This window comes from Uloborus diversus, chromosome 1, assembly GCF_026930045.1.
Source record: "Uloborus diversus isolate 005 chromosome 1, Udiv.v.3.1, whole genome shotgun sequence".
NCBI lineage: Eukaryota > Metazoa > Arthropoda > Arachnida > Araneae > Uloboridae > Uloborus > Uloborus diversus.
The window spans coordinates 223,080,758-223,093,599 of record NC_072731.1 but is presented as its reverse complement, the minus strand read 5'-3'; the positions used below and the strand labels follow the sequence as shown (position 1 = coordinate 223,093,599).

At 32.8% G+C, this 12,842-nt stretch overlaps 1 long non-coding RNA gene across 1 annotated transcript; it reads right to left on the bottom strand.

Moving 5' to 3' along the window:
* Positions 1 to 316: 316 nt before the first annotated feature.
* LOC129225177 (uncharacterized) lies at positions 317 to 9,694 on the bottom strand. Its single transcript, XR_008580725.1, has 3 exons — positions 9,521 to 9,694; positions 6,386 to 6,652; positions 317 to 499 (listed from the first exon to the last, which is right to left on the bottom strand). It is a non-coding gene; the product is annotated as an uncharacterized LOC129225177 (long non-coding RNA).
* Between the last annotated feature and the right edge of the window lie 3,148 nt (positions 9,695 to 12,842).

Below are 12,842 nucleotides of genomic sequence, written 5' to 3'. Positions count from 1 at the left end.
AAAGTCGTACAATTATGAGATTGGTCCTATTGTTTTCTTTGGAAAATTTCGAATTGATCGGTATCTCGTTTGACTCCCGATTCGCAGTGGTTCTCGAGAAGATCGATCTTCAGACAGACAGACAGACGGACGCGAACAGATTTTAATATTATAGTGGATACAATGTTCTTTCTTTATGTACTGTAATTTTCAAAACAAATTTCCAATTTGTTCACTTTGAAAAGACTCAGTCATCTTAACCATCTCACTTTGCCCCACATTTCCCTACTCTTCCGGAAACATGAAGAACTAAAATTGTGCATGAAAACAAAGCAAGGAAATGTACACCAAAATATTCATTTATTCTTTTTCTGTACAAGCTCTCAGCATATGGCAAAACAAGATATTTTGGCTTTCAAAATTTTGCTTTTTTTTTCAGAAATGTAAAAAAACGTTTGGCTCGATGATCTTAAATAGTGACTTGTGGGCGTCTTCATAGAAATTCATCATATGGCATCATCTGGAAAGAAAAAGGAAAATTGGTTAAAAACATTGTCAATGCAGACGTAAGAATTTATACCAAGAATTCTAAAGGAATGGGGTTGTTTCCTTCAGTTGAAAGTACTACTTTTAGTCACTAAAATTGATAGAATAAGCAAAAAAAAAAAAAAAAAAAAACCATGGAGCGAGAAAAAACTTTTATTTTTCCAACGCTGAATTTTTAATTAATTTTTTAAAGTGTCCGATTTTGAAAACAAGGCGTGGTCTTTATGACGTCACAAATGATGTTCTTTTGCGCATCTCCACTGGCGGTTCCACGTAATGATAATCAAGCAGCGAATTATGATCCGTGAATGGCATTTCATCATTTGTGATGTCGTCGGCAGTAGCGTAAACAATGAAAACGCACCGATTAGAATAATTTTTTTAAAATACTAAACTTAGTTAAATTATTCAAAAAAAAATGGTCCAATCCTATGTTTTTAAGCATGCTCTTTCAGAAAAAAAAAAAAAAAACACTTTTAATATTTGGGAAACGACCCCATTGCTCATGCGCGTAAATTGAGCTGAGTGATTTCTTTTTTTAGCATTTCTGATTCAATTTTGGTGATTATGTAATTTTGAACTTAAACGTATTTTAGGAGATAAATATTTCTTAAAAAGAAAAAGAAAGACTTAATGTCAACGGTTTGATTTCTATCCACACATATCGCTCATTTGGAAGAAGAGTGCCATAATACGTAGAATTTTTTTTTTTTTTTTTACAGGAGACGCGTTTGAAGTTGAACTCTTCAGGCAATTTGCATTAAAAAAAAAGTTTGCTGTGCTCCCCAGTGGTAAGTATTCGAACAAAAAACCTGTCATTTTCTTTCCCAAGGAAGATAACGTCATTTGAAGGCCTTTAAGCGAAAAAAAAAAAAAAAAAGAAAACTAAAAACTTCGTGTTGTGGCACTCTTTTTCCAAACGAGCAACATGTGCAACAGTTACGTCCAGAATAGTAAATGACTAAAACAAGAACAAAATTCCAATTTTAAGAGATCAGAAAAGGGGAAACGAATTTACTACACCAAATTGAAAGAGTTAATTTCTGCAGCTTTTGCTGTTCGCTCATAATAAGGCATGAAGAAAAAGAAGTTTTTAAAAATACTAAACTAATTTACTGTTAGCTAGATTCAATTATCCTGCAATATGAATAAAAATTTAGTTTTGAATAATGATGGGGTCGTTTCCTCAATTTTAAAAGAATTTTTTTCTGAAAGAGTATGCTTCAAAACATAGGATCTGACCATTTTTTGATAAATTTGTTTACATTTAATATCTTTAAAAAATTACTTAAATCGGAGCGCTTTTATTGTTTACGGCTTCTGCCGATGACATCACAAATGATGAAATGCCATTCAGTGTTGCCATTCACAGTGCAAAATATTTAATTCGCATCTTTACTCACGTGTATTGGCAACGATATGGTTGATAGCAAGCGTAGAGCGCAATATTTAATTCGCTGCTTGATTATCATAACGTGGAAACGTAGTAGAAATATGTGGCAAGTGTATCATTTGTGACGTCATCAAGACCACGCCTTGTTTGAAAAATTGGACATTTTAAAAAAATAATTAAAAAAAACTGTTGGGAAAATGAGAGTATTTTCTGGGTCCAGGCTATTTTTTTTTGCTCATTCTATCCATTTCAATGACTACAAGTAGTACTTTTGACTGAAGGAAACTACCCCATTGCCTTAACTGCGGAGTCTCTATTATTGGCACTATCACAAACTTCTCTAATAAGATTCCAACAGTAATCCCACGCATATTAGTAAACCATTCTTGATATCGCTCTACAATTAAACAAATATCCTGGTGGAAGCGATTCCCATGCTCGTCGCTCACAGCTCCCATACTTTCAGGGAAAAAAAATTAACTGAGATGCCAAAAATTAATTTTTTAATGACATTAAACATCGTAATTTTTTGTAACGTTTTAAGTTGTTTTTAATTAATTTTTCATTGTAGTGATTTCTATTATTTCCTAAGAATTGTGTCACGACATTTTAAAAATCAATTCAATGCTGTTTTTCCTAAATCACTGAAACTAGCTTCAAAATTATGTTCCTTCATAACCTTTCTCATTTGTGGGTTAATGAAAATACTTCCCTGAATTTTTGCGATGGGAAACTGTACCTACAAATATTGAAATTCACTCCCATTGCCCACTTCTTCATAAAATCCAACTATATGTGTAAAGGTGGGATATTTTTTTTTTCTTTTTTACTTCCTTTTACAAAAAAGGAAGTATTGTATTCGCAAAAAATTTTTTACCCAAAAATCGGCCTTAATTTCCATTTTGCTCACCCCCAAATGAATGTTGAGTTTTTTTTTTTTTTCCAACCCGACCACACGTGGATATGGGCCTAAGAACGTACAAACATCCGAAATATCCATTTTGACGATCCACGAGTTAATTACAACGAGTTTTCTTGCGACGTCTGTATGTACGTATGTATGTGCGTATCTGTGTATGTATGTCGCATAACTCAAGAGCGGAATGTTCTAGAAAGTTGAAATTTGGTACGTAAACTCCTAGTGGGGTCTAGTTGTGCACCTTCAATTTTGGTATCATTCGTATGCTAAAAATGGAGTCTTTTGCCCCTTTTTGGGGGGAAATCATTGTTAATTTCGATGTAAACTCACGTGGTGTTATAATTTGGCGCACTCGGCGATATATCGCCAGTCTTTTGTTCGCCAAGTTTTTCCGGCAACTTGGCGAACAATTTGGCGATTTTTAAATTTTTTTTTTTTTTTTTAATCTGGTTTCAATTTGCCCACTGTTGGTGATATTTAGAGAGTAAACTCTTGAATCATATTAAAACTGCCAATAATGAGAAAATGACATTAAATTGGAGTAAAAGGAAGTCATGTGATGCACACATCAGCTTGTTTAAAATTGTGTGTGAGATTAGAGAAACGTTTTGGAATTTTTTTTTCACCTGCAATATTTGTTTGCGCTCTAGCGATTTATTTTGATATGATGTTCATGTTTTACTCTACTGTTCCACTCGCAGAGAATAGCAGTATTTTTAAAATCGAGTTGCAGACCAATGAAAATAAAAATTACTTTAAAAACTGCCCATATGCTCCAATTCTGATGCGAGTAGTCAATTTCATGAAGCAATATCTTCATATTTTCGTAAGATTCTTTCAATATGCAAGAATAAGCTATGGGAACCGATGGCAGGACATTTCCACGCGCGAAAGACAACTTTAACTGCCGTGATCTTGCGTGAAATCGAAATGCGAAGCGCCATCTGATCAAAGTAGCAAAAATAAAACTTTTCAAAGTGAATTCGGTTTTTATTTTCTTGTTACATGTACTATCGCTGTAATAAGTAAAAAACCATGTGTTTATGGATCAAATGCATCGGAAAGAAAAATGTAGTAAACTTGTTCTGCTATAAAATAGCTGTGCAGATTATTTTTTGATATTTCATTCGGTTTTTTGAATTATTATTATTATTATTATTTTTTTTTTTTTGGTTTTTAATAAGTATACTTCGATACTACTTATTATACTTATGCTGCAGAAAATTACATTTATTCTTTGTTAATAAATTTATTCCTCTCATTTTTTGCTGAAGGAATACTTCAAAGAAATAGTATTTTAAAAATAATTCTTCCGCCGGTTATTCGAAAATTTTTAGACGGTTATGAAGAATCGGCAAAAACGGTCGATTACCGATTACTGCCCATTAACGCTGCATCCCTAGTACACACCAACCCCGCGATGGCGGTTAATCTAGTTGCCCTGGCGGCAACTTTTTATTAAAAGTTGTATGTTTTGAACAATTGGAACATTTATTCATTTTGACGATGTAAAAAATCTTGGAAAATTGTAATTATATGTGTTGTAGTTCGTTTATAAATTTGAACTAAATACACGACGAGAAACCGATTCCATGGGCAACTGATTAGATAAGCAAGCGTCCCAAAAGCGCATGCGCGCAAACAACTTTTTGACGACGATGCAATCAGCGTTGCACACACTGGATATTAGTACAGTCGGACCTCCATATATCGAACTTCCACATATCGAAATTTTCTTTATATCGAAATTCCAGCACGTTTCCATGTTCATTACATAGAAAAATTGTTTCTATACATCAAAAAAATCTCTATATATCGAAATTTTTCTCGAGACAATCGTAGATTTTTTTTTCCACTTTAGACTGTTTGTCTCATGAAAAATGAAGGTTAGGGGAGAATATTATGTTCACTAAAGGTTGCTATGAAACTCATATGGAATCTGGGGCTGAGAGGTGTGTAGATATGTCGCTGTTCCGTTCTGGAGTTCTTAAATTCCGTCAAGTTCATTTCAAATCTCATTACCAGTAACACTGTAAAATCAGTTTCAAGTTATCCCTTTTGTCTGTTGATTATCATTTTTAGTCTTTTAACTTCAGTAAAAATCATTCAGCTTATGTAGATTGTGATTTTTTTCTTTTTCTCTCGATCACATTGTCAAAACGAAAATACCCTAATATTGCGGATCAAGTTGAATTGATGAAAAATGAAGATGTGTGAAGACGCAAAAGTGTAATTTCTGTTAATTTTTCAATTCTTAACTTTTAATCTGATGCTCGTATAAATTAGAAATTGGGTTTCATACACGAAAATGAGCTTTAATTTTAATGTTTTAGGAGATTTTTATGATAAAAACAGATTGTTTCTATATATCGAAATTTCTATGTATCGAATTTTTTTCCGGCAATTTGCTACTTCGATATATGGAGGTCCGACTGTAGTTGCAGTTTCATCTTGGAGATGGGCTACTTTTTCCCCCGTTCAACTCAAATTTTGCTCGTTCAATGGCGGCCGCCAGTGGCTGCTGCTACGGAGTCGTGTATCTAGTTGTACTAGGACTATGGGTTTGAATGACTGATGTGTAAGTGATTCTAACGTAGTTTCGAGCAAATAAAAATTGTATTTTTAAAAAAAAAGGCGGCGCTCCAAAAAAAAAAAAAAAAAAATGCGTAAATTATAATTTTAAGAGCAGGATTCATATTTAAAGATTTCCCCTTATGAATTATCTTACAATCAGAAGTTACTTGTAACTTGCTTTAAAGTGAGTTTAAATGATTTACACCACTATCATTAAACATTTACAATGGGTTTGCTGAAAGAAAGTGGAATACATTCAAAGTCTCTTACAAATTGAAATAAAGCAAAAAAAAAAAAAAAATCTGACTGGTTGAATTAGCGGCTTTGAAACACTTTTACACTAGTTTAATTCTCGTTTGAACAGCATTTAAGGCTAGTGGTTAATTTTCGCTCGCTCGTAGCTCGCCAATATATTTTTGTATTTTCTTACTCAATTGGTGCACATAACAGAGTAACTAAAGAGTAACACAAATCAGGCTTAGCTCAAATTATAAAATTGTTAACTTACAACATTATTCTTCTAACTTGTACACAGGGTCGGGTGAGCGGGGCTCGATCAAGCCAAAAAACTATCCAGGTACTAGCAAACTTTGGTGTCCCTTCCACAAGAAAATCTGCACCTTTTTCAAGGTAGTGGTTTCAAAAAGGGGGAAGAAAGAATGAAAATTACTCTGTTTCGGTGTCCCTAAATTTTGGATGCCCAGGTCCACGGACCTATTGGATCGCACGTTAATCAGGGCATGCATATGGGTGACCTTTAAAAAAAATTAATTGCGTCGACCCGATACGAGTCCAGAAACACCAGGACGTTTTATGACCCTCAACAGGGAGCATCCAATACGCATCTTTCAAGAAAGGTGCATCAGAGATTGATCAATCCGAAAAGATTGTCAAAAAGCTTAACAGCCTTTTGACAATTTTTTGAAAACGATTTCAAATACTCAACAGGTTATTCGAATGAAAATAAGGCTTACCTATTTCTTAAGGAATGGGGCGACAGCGTATGGAGCATAGGGATAGGCTCCATATGGGTAGGCTCCATAATAATAGGGAGCAACTGGTGCCACAAGGGGTGCACTGTACGGCAGCACGACGGGAGCAGTGTTGTAGACCTTGCCGGTGAGGGCGCTGGAGTACTGTCCTGTGGAGAAGTCGTAGTAGTTACCGGCCAAATCTTTCACGCCACCGTAGCTGGCAGCAGAGCAGATGGCCACGAAGGCAGCAAAAAGAGCGATCATAACCTGGAAAAAAACAATGGAAGGAATATCAGTACATAACGAATAATAAATAATAATAATAATAAATAATTTTGAGATTTTGAATTCAAATTATGCATTTCGCAATCACGAATTGCGATAAGACGGACCCTACTCCTTGAGTTTCTTGTTTCTACTGAGAGCTTTTGTCGTATCAATAATTTGAATTCAAGACGTAAAAATTCAAATGAATTCTAGTGGCTGGATGCTGGATGTTATGTGTTAGTTGCTCGATGTTGTGTGCTAGATATTGTTTTTGCGTAAAAAGGATTGCGTAAAGTCGAGAAGGTCGTTTATAAATAATTTGACTCCCAGGCATATGGACACTTGAATAATAAGCATATAAAATTAAAACAAAGGAAGGACGTCATTCAACGGTCACAAGTGAAAAACATAAGCAATTCGTGATTGCTCAAAAAATCAAGCAAGTAATAGTTGTCAAATTTAATATGAGCTTAGAATTGCGCTTAAAGAATGATAGACTAGTTTCTACCCTGCAGAAATATTTTATTTGGTTTCAGTTTGATTTCCTCGAAGCAGTGAAGAAAAGAAAGTTCGTAAAAGAAATCAACGAAGTCGAGTATAGCATTTAATGAAAAGGTGTGCTATTAAAGATCAACGAGCATGGAACGTTTGTTCAAATTGTGACCAACTTCACCTTAGAAGATTTTTGCATTTCATTACATACTGGTTGTTACATAATTGGTATTTTAGATACAATTGGTGTAGAGCAGCAAAAAATGTACAAGTGCTGTCATTCAGGGTAATCTTACGGCCACAATTTTGCAAATTTTGTTTCCTTGTTTCCTTTTTTTTTTCGTATTCGTTAGTTTAAAACTGAAGAAAAACCAATAATTAGTAAACTCCTTTGAATTAGAGTCTGTTTCAACAACTCACTTTCATTTTTTTTTTCAATTAAAAAAAAATCGAATAAGAAATTAAAGTATGTTTTAACGCCATCCTACCATTTAGGGTAACTTTGAGTTATATAAAAAATTGAGGGTTGAATTTCTAAATGCTTAAAAGCTCCCTTTTTGTCAGAATTACTATAATTTAGAAAAATAACGCACATAATATTATAATATAGGAAGAACTTTCGAAGTTTCAACAACTTCAAAAATAACGTCCAAACGGTAACTTAAAACTTAATGAATGATTTAATAAGTTGTGCACAGTATTCCAAACTTTTTTTTATTATTAACAAAATAAAGAGTAGAAAACTTATTTCATACCACTACCAGGACAATGCAGCACTGAACCTTCTAGAGTTTTTTTTTTTAAACAAATAAGTATATATTAAAAAATATGAAATGGCGCAAAGTTAGCAGGCATGGTTGAAATTTTTCCTTAACGACTGTAATAACTTTAAGATTTCTTGAAAGAAAATCATACTAAAGATTTAAAAAGAAGTTATATTGTAGGTTTGAAAGGAAGTTATGTTACAAGTTTAGAGGAAAGTTATATTGCAAGTCTGAAATGAACTTAGATTACAGGTTTGAAAGGAAGTTATATTACGGGTTTGAAAGGAAGCTATATTACAGGTCTGAAGAGAAGCTATATTACAGGTTTGAAAAAAAGTTATAGGTTTGAGTGGATGAAAGGAAGTTTTTTACAAGTTTGAAAGAATGTTATACTACAGGTTTGAAAAAAAAATTAAGTTATAGAGTCAATAACATTTAAGCTAACCCCGATCAGTTAACGCCATAAAGCAGTTTAGAGTCATGATATTGCTCGTTAATGAAAATTTTCCACTTATGTCTTATAAGCCCTTAATTTATTCAATATCCTAAGCGTAAATATTATTTTCATTAGAATATTACGTGTAGATACTACATCCAAATCACATATGAAAGCAAAGCTGTTTTTGTTGTATAAAAATAATGATTACAGCACGTTAACTCGTAAATGCTGATGTGAACATTTGTTAATAACACATGAACGCATATTAAAAATTTTAAAGAAATTCAGATTTTAATTCAAGATAGTTGTGTGATATCATTTATATAACTGTGATGAATATTTTTGAAAATAATTTATTGCTTGGTTACACATTTGTCCTGTTATGTTTAAATTTCCGTTACAAAATTTGTTTTTCATTATTGGCAGTATCATCCATTTTTTAATGATACGAATTAAAAACAGGTTTGATTTAAAAATAATGAATTACAATCCAAAATTGCAAAGATGTTACATTGTTTAAATCCTTATTTTGTATAACAAAAAAGTAAAGAAACTAAAGTCAAGTTTTGTTCTAAACTATAAAGTGTTTAAATGACAGACATCTGCCTCCAGCTCGGCTATTCACTATTTCACACTGATGAGTACATACCAAGGACAAAACTTCAGTCCCTGAATGTGAAGAGATTGGAATTTTTGTCCAGAAGAAATTTCATGGTGTCACCAGAAGTTTAATATCATGTTATAAAAACTAATAAAGAAAAAGGTAAGTTGAAGTTTTTTGTCAAAAAAAAAAAAAAATTTCTAAACGTAGATAATACAAATTTCTATAAATCTGTACGTCAGGGTAAAAATATAAAGATTTGTTATGTTGATTGTAAAAGACATTAAATATACATAACACATTTTATGTACATGAAATGTAGATAGCAAATTAAAAAATAAATATTTTCGATGATATTTATTATTATTATTCTTTCTTTATTCGGTATTTATTATTATAATTTCTTTCTCTTATTATTATTATTTGTTAAATTTATAAATGAAGTGTCATGAATTTATTTCCGCTTAATTAATCCGCTCATTAGAAATATTTGATAATTTCTTTTAATAAATAGGCATATTATGATAGCGATAAAATTAGATAATGATGGAATAAAACAATTTTATACTCACAAATTTTGCCATTTCTTAACGTGTTTGCTCGTCGGAAGGTAGACTGCAAATATGCGTTTGGACTGAAGCGCTCAGCTTTTATACCGAAACTCATGGTCAGAGGTGCGTGGATTCTTGAAGACAACCAGCTTCTGTTTTGAGGTATTTCCCCGAGCATCGAACACAAACCCCTCCCTGGCGAAGAATGCTTTTTTCATTTTCCCCGGACCCGATTGTCTTCTGCTGACTCGCCGATTCCTTTCCGAATCGTGTCAGGGGTGTGGTTTCGAACAAACTTGTGAAGGACGCGAGGTGGATGAGCGTTTCGATTCTTGTTTTTTTTTCCTTTGCCCGGAAAAGAATGGGGATGATTATGAATGGAAAAGTCGAGATGATTCCAGTCTGTTAGGAAATGTAGCCAATCAAGATTGATATTTCAAGGTTGAAGTGTATTTCTAGAGATTTAGAGGGGGCGCGTAGAAACCAGCGCCTACGTCAAACTAAAACAACTGTTAAGCTATTACTTCCTTTTACGAAGTAAAGGAAGTATTGTATTCACGAAACAATTTTCACCCAAAAATTTAATTTCCCTTAATTTCCATTTTGTTCGCCCCCGAAAGAATATTGAGTTTTTTTTTTCAACTCGACCACACGTGGATATATGCCTAAGAACGTATAGACATAGACACTTGAAATATCCATTTTGACGATCTCCGAATCAATTTCAACGAGTTTTCTCGTGACGTCCGTATGTATGAACGTATGCGTGTATGCGCGTATATATCTCGCATAGCTCAAAATGGGTCCTAGAAAGGGTGGTGGTATGTCCTAGAAAGTTGAAATTTGGTCCGTAGACTCATAGTGTGCTCCTCCCCTTTTGGCTGCATTCAGATGTTTCAAAGGGGGTCTTTTATACCTTTTTTAGGGGAAATCATAGTTAATTTCAATGCAAACTCAAGTGGTGTTATAATTTGGCAAACACTTAGCGATATACCGCCAAGCTTTTGGTCGCCAAGTTTTTTCGCCAACTTGCGACAAATTTGAAGGTTTACTTTTTAAATTTTTAATCAGGTTTCATTGTGGACACTATTGGCGATATTTAGAAAGTTAATCAATAAATCACTTTAAAATGTCCAATATTGGGAAAATTAATCTGTATAAAACTTTTTTGCTTCAGTTTGCAACAAACTTGTTTTCTTTTGTAATGGAGGAAAAGTTTCTAAAATGTTCCTAAACGTTAAATACAAAAATATTTTTCAAGACATGAAAGACTTTCACTTTTTTTATCTTAAAAGTCATGAAACTTCATAAAGTTTCACTGATTAAGAATATTTTGACACATGATGGGTGTGCATTTTTAAATTGCACTTTGTCATCCTCATAATAGATAATTCACTGATCGAGTAATGCTTTGACGACACCAACAATGAAACTCGTGCTGTCATGATAATTTGATAATATTTTCTGACAGAGTTTGACATGGAGAGAATCGCTTTATTTTTACAAGACTAAACTGGATCCGGTAACTTATCTGTTTTACTGGTAAGTGGTCAACCATGAACGCTATCTACTGGAGTTTAGGGTTATCCACTGGAAAGTTTCAACTATCAAAATATCACCAAACAGACAATTGCTTCGTTCAAACGTAGTAGCAATTTTCACATGTCAGACCTTGACGGGCGATTTTCTAGTGTATAAATAATCAATAAAATAGATAACTTTTAATGTATTAAAAGGACGAATAAGGAAAAGAAATAGGTTTGTACGCTGGTTAACCTAAACATTTGTTTTGATTAAAGATGTAACATTTCTGGGTTCTTTGAAACCGACGAAAAAAACACTTATTTCCTCTCTTTTCATGAAAAATTTCAAAAAATGGAAAATTATTTTTACCTATAGAATTTTCTTATAGAACTTAAAGAGTGCTTAGTATTAAAAAATATATGCTCTCTAATTTATATTTCCTTCTTAGAAATATGCAAAATTCTTTTACTGCTAAAACAGCCTTTCTGTTTTCTAACAGGCAGTCTTTGATATCAAAGTTCAAAATACCGAAAGTTATCGAAATTAATCCACTTTTATTTTGCAGTAAACGTTGAGAACGGTATGCTTTTTATAAATTGCTAAACCAAAATATCTCCACTAATTGATGTTATTGATGTAATTCTGTCCTGTATACTTTTAGAGTTTTATGAGAGAAAAATAGCATTAAATACTTTGGTGGAAAACGAATTTAAGTTATCTCATAGCTTCCATAAGTTAGTGTTTTCGTGTGAGGTATTGATCATAAAAAAATTATTTAAAAAAGAAAAGAAAACATTGGAATTTAAATGTTAAAAAATTCTGAATACAATATTTTGTGCAAAAATTTTCAAAAACTTTAAATTTTTCCCGAGAGGAAATAAACTTCTCCGATAAAAAATATTTTCCCCTCAAAAGTTTCAGGTTTTTTTTTCTTGTAATGCATTTCTCCTACACATATCAAATGAAAATATATAAAAATTTTCACTTAAACATTTCTACTCATTGATATTATTGATATACGAATTCTGTTTTGTATATATATTTACAGTGTTAGTAAGAAATGTACCAAATAATACTTAGGTATGGAGGAAATTAAATCATCTTTCAGCTTGCACTATAAAAATTAGTGTTTTCACGTGATTTTATACTGAATATAAAAAAAAACATTTAAACAAATAAAACATTGGACTATAAGTATTATAAATTTATAAATGCATAATTTTGTACTGAAAATTTAAAGATTTTCGATTTTTCCCGAGTAAAAATGAACACCTTCGGAAAAAATGGGGGGGGGGGGGGGAGGTTTTCCTTTTTTACCAGAAGTTCCTCCAGTTTTACCTGACTCATCTCAGGTTCTAATATAACTTTTGACATCAACAAGACATATTCAGTAACTGGTTTCTTTTCAGTGCTTTTGAAATTTGCTTAGAATATAATGAAAATTATTTTAACGACATGAAGATATACCAGAAGCTGAAAAATACTTCCCACACTTATGGTGAGTTGAAGATATCGAAAATTGAATTGGCGTGTAAAATCAATGTTAAATACTCATACTACAGTGAAACCTGTGTAAGTTGACCACTTGCGGTGCACTACTTCAGTGGTCAACTTACAGAGGTTGATTTATATGATAAGGGCTAACTCTGTGCCTGAAAAAAGCGGTCAACTTAGACAGGTGAACAACTTACAAAGGTGGTCAACTTCACAGGTTTTACTGTATCCAGTAAGTTAGCGCCCTATAACCAGGGCTAAGGTAGAAATACATGAAATACATCGCCAGCTCAGTCAATTCCAGCCGAGGACTGCAGTTTTGTGA